This window comes from Stegostoma tigrinum, chromosome 8, assembly GCF_030684315.1.
Source record: "Stegostoma tigrinum isolate sSteTig4 chromosome 8, sSteTig4.hap1, whole genome shotgun sequence".
In the NCBI taxonomy this organism is placed as follows: Eukaryota; Metazoa; Chordata; class Chondrichthyes; order Orectolobiformes; family Stegostomatidae; genus Stegostoma; species Stegostoma tigrinum.
Window position 1 is genome coordinate 5,666,805 of NC_081361.1, and position 7,283 is coordinate 5,674,087.

The window sequence follows — 7,283 nt, forward strand, 5'->3', positions numbered from 1 at the left end:
TGAAGTCTAGCCGTTGTTGTAATGTGGGAACTGGGGCAGCCTATTTACTCTCAGCAGGCTTCCACAGTAACTGCGAACTATTGACCAGAACATCGGGGGTAGGACACTGGAGCGGCGAATGGGACAGGCTGGCAATTTAAACCCAAGCAGCCAGTGAGGCCTGAGTATTGGGCTTGGTGGGAGGGTGATGCTAACGGAAAGGGGCTTAATGGAATTCATTCACAGGATGTGGGGGCACTGGCTGTACCAGCATTTATTACCCGTCACTCGTGGCCCTGGTGAAGTTGGCGGTGAGCTGCCTTCTTGAATGCTGCAGGCCATGTCCTGTAGGCAAACCCAGAATACCCTGAGGGAGGGAATTCCAGCATTTTGACCCAGTGACAGTGAAGGAACGGTGATATATTTCCAAATCCAAATGGTGAGTGGCCTGGAGGGGAACTCACAGGGAGTGGTGTTCCCATGTGTCTGCTGCCCTTGTCCTTCTGGATGGAAGTGGCAGTGGGTTTGGAAGGTGCTGTCTTAAGGAAGCTTGGTGAGCAGGTGGTGGTACGGCAGACTGAAAATGATCACCTGTCCACAGCCAGTGGTCACTCCTTTACCTTTTATATCACTGATACCAGTCAATAAATAACTCCTGGTCAGTCATATCAACAACTTGTCTTGATGTAGCATCTTTAATGTGGTAACCATCCAAAAGGTGGGCACATACAGTGTTTTTGGTTGATGACTAAAAGGAGACAAAGAGCTATTTCTAAGCAGTGAGAGGGTTTTGTGGAGGAAATTCCTGCTCTGAGGGCCAGGGCGACTGAAGGCACAGCTGCCAGCCATGAGGTGGGAGGCCAGATTGGAGAGTTTGGGGAATAGGTAAGGGATTGAGGATAAGAGATAATGGGAACTGCAGATGCTGGAGAATTCCAAGATAATAAAATGTGAGGCTGGATGAACACAGCAGGCCAAGCAGCATCTCAGGAGCACAAAAGCTGATGTTTCGGGCCTAGACCCTTCATCAGAGAGGGGGATGGGGTGAGGGAACTGGAATAAATAGGGAGAGAGGGGGAGGCGGACCGAAGATGGAGAGTAAAGAAGATAGGTGGAGAGAGTATAGGTGGGGAGGTAGGGAGGGGATAGGTCAGTCCAGGGAAGATGGACAGGTCAAGGAGGTAGGATGAGGTTAGTAGGTAGATGGGGGTGCGGCTTGGAGTGGGAGGAAGGGATGGGTGAGTGGAAGAACTGGTTAGGGAGGCAGAGACAAGTTGGACTGGTTTTGGGATGCAGTGGGTGGGGGGGAAGAGCTGGGCTGGTTGTATGGTGCAGTGTGGGGAGGGCACGAACTGGCCTGGTTTAGGGATGCAGTTGGGGAAGGGGAGATTTTGAAACTGGTGAAGTCCACATTGATACCATTAGGCTGCAGGGTTCCCAGGCGGAATATGAGTTGCTGTTCCTGCAACCTTCGGGTGGCATCATTGTGGCAGTGCAGGAGGCCCATGATGGACATGTCATCTAAAGAATGGGAGGGGGAGTGGAAATGGTTTGCGACTGGGAGGTGCAGTTGTTTGTTGCGAACTGAGCGGAGGTGTTCTGCAAAGCGGTCTCCAAGCCTCCGCTTGGTTTCCCCAATGTAGAGGAAGCCACACTGGGTACATGTGATGCAGTATACCACATTGGCAGATGTGCAGGTGAACTTCTGCTTAATGTGAAATGTCATCTTGGGGCCTGGGATAGGGGTGAGGGAGGAGGTGTGGGGGCAAGTGTAGCATTTCCTGCGGTTGCAGGCGAAGGTGCCGGGTGTGGTGGGGTTGGAGGGCAGTGTGGAGCGAACAAGGGAGTCCGGAGAGACCCATGATGGACATGTCATCTAAAGAATGGGAGGGGGAGTGGAAATGATTTGCGACTGGGAGGTGCAGTTGTTTGTTGCGAACTGAGCGGATTGAGGATAACCCTGATTTCCATTGCATCCCATCTGCCTGCTGCAGCAGGAGACTGGGGAGAGGAATCGCGAGGCTGGGCAAGGCAGATCATTTGGCAGCATGACCCAGAGACTGGAGGCTGTTACTGCAGGCAGGCTCCAAACCAGTTCAGCTGTGAGGAAATGACACTGGACCACACTGGGACCAGAGAAATAGAAGCAAGAGGAGGCCCCCAGTGTCAGTCCATCCTTTCTTAAATATAGGAAACCAAATTGTATACAATACTCCCAATGCAGGCTCACTGACTCCTTGTTCAGTTGTAACAAGATTTCTCTATTTTTAAATTCCAAACAGCAGTAAAGGGTAAAATTCCATTCGCTCCATGACTGAGGGGTGAAAGTGAGGCCCAGGGAAGAAATTGGGGAAGTGTCCGAGTGTGCTATTACATTTTCTGTAAGATTGGAGGGAGTCATGTTGTCTGTCCCTCACACTGTGTCCACCTTCCCCACTTAGGCTGAAGACAAGGCGGACGTCGTCAACAAGGAGCTCCTCCAAAACAAACAGAGGCTGGTGGAGACTGAAGATGAGAAAAGGAGACAGGAGGAGGAGTCAGCGCAGGGACCAAGAGGACAGGGAGAGGTGGGGGCGTTGTAGAGGTTAGGGGGTGAGGGAAACCCCTGACCCAAGGGCAGGGGTAGAGGCCTCGTCCGTGTGGTTAATGTTTGATGCTGATTGAGACTCTCGTTCTGATCTTTGCTTTCCCGATGTTGCAGATTAAGGAGGTTTTCCTCAGAGAGTTAGAGAAAGCTGAATATGAAGTCTGCCAGACAAATGCCATCATTTCAGAATACAAACATGTCCGGACACCGTGACCTGCTGCTTAAATCCTGGGAGATGGACACTGTATAGATTGTGTTGAAATGAATGGTGCATCCGATTGCTGGGTGTTTCAAGGTCTAAATGCGGGGTTTGTCTCTCATTCCTTTCCGAATGTCAGTGGGGGGTGACCATCCTCCATCAGCTGCACACGGCTGGGGCACGGCTTCCCAGTTGCCTTTAACTGATGACACACCCTGAGGTTTCATCTTCAGTTTAATCTTGATGTGAAACTTTGTTGCAGCTTAAAGACATTCGAGTGGAAAATTTCCAGTCTACCTTAACTGGTGTGACCACACTACCTGCAGACTGCTCTCTCCTAAAAGCAGTTTCTAAGCAAAGACATTTTACTGTCAATTCCTCTTGAGGCTGTACCTATTCCTGAATTTGCATAGTGCAAATCCTTCACTTATCACAATCACTTGTTGACAAATAGCTCACTGGAAAGTATCGGCTGCTTTCTCTGAAACTTCTCTCCCAGCAAGAACTCCGTTTAGAAAGTGTCCTTTTGTTAAGTCCTACTCCCTTACTGGCACAAGGACCCTGAGCAAGCGTTCTATACTTATTCCCCTTCTGCAGGCAGGCACAGAGGGATCTGGGTGTCCTGGTACTTGAATCACAAAGTTAGTGCACAGTGCTAGCAAATGATAAGGAAGATAGATGGAGTGTTGGTGTTTATTGCAAAGGGCTGTTGATGAGGCCTCATCTAGAGAGCTGTGTATAGTTCTGGTCTCATTGAAGAAAGGAGATCAAATCTTGTTGGGAAAAGGCCGGAAAATGGAGATAAAGAGTATCAGATCAAACTTAATGTCATTGAATTGTAGAGCAGAATTAATGGGCTGAACAGCCTACTTCTGCTCCGAGAAATTTTGATAAAATTGTGTCACAAACAATTCAGAGACAGTTCACTCAACTCATTGCTAGGATGGCGGGGTTATCCTCTGAGGAAAAGGTGGACATGCTGTATACATTGGAGTTTAGAGAACAAAAGGTGATCCATTTGAAATCGATCGGATCCTGAAAGATAAAAACTAGAGACTGCGGATGCTGGAGATATGAACCAAAAAACAGGGAACCCTGGAGAAACTCAAGATGTCCAGCAGCATTTGTGGAGAAGAGAATTGAGTTAAGATTTCTGAAGAAGTCATACTGGTCTGGAAATGCTACCTGTGTGTCAATTTCCACAGATAAGCAGCAAGAGATAGCAGAGCTGAGAGTTCCCCGAAACCAATAGATCATATCTAAGCTCTGCAGCCCTGCCACATCCTGTCGTGAATGGTGGGACACAATTAAACAACTCACTGAAGGAGGAGGCTCCACAAATTACCCAATCCTCAATGATGAAAAAAAATGCATTTTTGTGCAAAAGATAGATAAAGCTGAAGCTTTCTCAGCAATCTTCAGCCAGACATGCTGAGTGGATGATCCATCACGGCCTCTCGCAGTAGTCACAGCATTACAGATTCCTGTCTTCAGCCAATTGGATTCACTCGACATGATATCAGTAAATGGTTGGAGACACTGGACACTGCCTAATCTATGGGCCTTGACAACGTTCTGACAAATGTACTGAAGACTCGTGCTGCAGAGCCAAGCTGCTCAAGTACGGTTACACACCAGCATGAACCCAACAATATGGAAAATTGCAAGTATGACCTGTACATAAAAAGCAGAATAAATCCAACCTGACCAATTACTGCCCCATCAGTCTCCTCTCAATCATCAGGAAAGTGCTGAAAGGTGTCAGTAACAGTGCTATCAAAAAGCATCTGCTCATCAATAACCTGCTGAGTGATGCCCAGTTTGGGTTCTGCCAGGGCCACTCAGCTCCTGACCTCATTACAACCTTGATCAAATATGGACAAAGGAGCTGGATTCCAGAGGTGAGGGTGAGTGACAGACCTTGATATCGAGGCTGCATTTCACTGAGTGTGGCATCAAGGACCCCTGGGAAAAACATTCGTGGTTTTCAGATACTGATGCAGTCTGTATCCAAATGCAAAAAGATCTGGACAATTTTCAGGTTTGGGCTGACAAGTGGCAAATAACATTCACGCCATACAAATGCCAGGCTATGGCCATCACCAATAAGAAACAATCTAACCACTGCCCCTTGACATTCAACGGTGTTACCATCTATAAATCCCCCATTATCATCACCCCAAGGGTCATTCATTGGCCAGAAACTCAAATGGACTCACCACATAAATGGCTACAAGAACAGGTCAGTGGCTAGGAATACTGCGGCGAGTAACTCACCTCCTGATTCCGCAAAGCCTGCCCACTATCTACAAGGCACAAGTTAGGAGTGTGAAGGAATATTCCCCGCATTTATAAAAATGATCTTGCTGGGTTAACTGAAACCCTGAGGGGATATTACAGATGGATACCAAGGAGAAGTTTCCTCATGGAGGGTTATCCAGATGGTTTAAGAGAGACAGTTTACTTCAGAACAACAAAGTCCCATTAGTGCATAATAATTACAGCCTTCCCACTAAACTGATAGACAGTGCAGTGTGACAACGTGAGCCTTAAGAATTTTGCACATCTGTCAGTGAGGTGACAGGAGCAGCAATAAGTCTCCCTCTTGTTCTGTTTCGGTTTGTTCACAGTGGAGAACATGGTTGAAGAGACAGCAGGCAGTGAGTAAGGAGGAATTGGAGCTAGTGAAGTTAGGATTCAGCTGATGATCAGCTTCTGATAGTCCCACTCCTGCACTTGTCCTTGTGCTGCCTTCATATTGGGTCATCTGTTGTATGTTGTGTGGTCACAGAATCTTTACAGCATGGAAAGAGGTGCTTCGGCCCATTGTGTCCAAACCAACCATCAAACACACTCCAATCCCATTTCCAAGGACTTGACCCTTAGCCTTGTATGCTGAGGGGTTTCAATACTCAGCTAAATGCTTCTGAAATGTCTTCAGGGTTCCTTCTCCTATAGCCTCCTGATTGTGGAAAATCTGCTCACAATGAGCTAAATACCCAAACATCAGCATCTTCTATTCATGCATGGGATGTGTGTGTTGCCGCCTGGACCAGCATTTATTGGCCATCCCCAGTTGCAGCTCAGCCACTTTCTCCAGGGCAACTAGGGGTGGGAAATAAATGCTGGGCCGAGCCACTGATGACCATATCCCAGGAATGAATCCCAGAAACACAGGCTCATCTCCCTCTCTCAGTGACATGAGTCTACAGAGGGCAGGATCACTGCAGTCTAACCCATTAAGCAGCACAGCAGCACACACATTTGGATCTGAATGGGAACAGTCACAAGCTGCAGGGAAAGTCAGTGAGGAGGTCTGTCTCATTTTCTACCCTAAAATGCATTGTTTTAGAGTCATTCACAAACCCTGGATGACCCTCCTGTACCCTCACTCTGATCTCAAACAGCATTTATTGTTAATTGTGGCATTGAGATCTCACAGGGTGAACACCAGCCCTGCATAAAGTACTTCCTTATAATGCAATCTCACCTTACTGATTGGTCGTCTCCATCTTGCCTCATAAGAAAGATTAGTTTTTATAATTAGCGCCTTCTTGTCATTTTCATTGGCAGGTATTGTTGTTTGGGAATCTCATTGATTTAGTACGGTGAATGGGTTGATCCTACAGTCACTGGGAAGGATGAGGCATTGTCAGAAATACGAGTATTCACTAATTCGTCACCTTGACCAGGCAAACTCAGAATCTACTTCACTCTCAACTGTCTCTCTTTCCTCTCCTTTCTTCTCTCTCTCCTGTATGCGCCCTCTTTCTGAGTTTCTTACTATCCAGAATACATGCTCGCTCTTTTGCTCTCTCTCCCTCTCTCCACCTCCCCCCTCTCTCTCCTCCTCCTCCTCTCTCTCTCTCTCTCTCTCTATCTCTCTGGACTGAGAGCTTCTCCTATTCATTGACCCACAGAATCAGAATGTTTTGTTCAGGTCAGTTCCCACGATTCACTGTGGCATTCTGCTCATCCTGTCTTACATACTAAATGTGCTACTTGAATCTATACGCAGGTCTTTCCTACATTCTTCCCTTTCAGCCCTGACAAACCGATGTGTGTGGATGTGACAGAGGAACAGCTAAAGGAATCAATTTGCACAATGTACAAAAAACAAACAAGCTTTCTAGTTTCTTTAATTTTCAAATAGGTTCAATATTAAAAGTAGTTAAAATTTGGGGAAATGCTATGTTTAACTTGCAGCAGCCTGTTGTCCAAGGGAACAGGTTCCTACTGTTGGTGAGTTTATCTGTAATGTCAGCTGCTCCCAGTTGATCACTGTGGTAAAGCCATCTCTAGGGGCAGCTTATATTTGTGACAATTGTATTTTCAATAATAAATTATCTCACTGTTGTTGGTCTTCCTGTGTTCTGTGATCGCTCCACACTGCTGGACCTTCAGCTGGATATACAGGAAGATCCCAATTCTTTCTCTTTCACTTCAAACCATTCAATTAGTGTTAATGTGACCACATTCTGGTCAGAAGTGGGATCGTCAGTAAGTGACTGCGCTCTG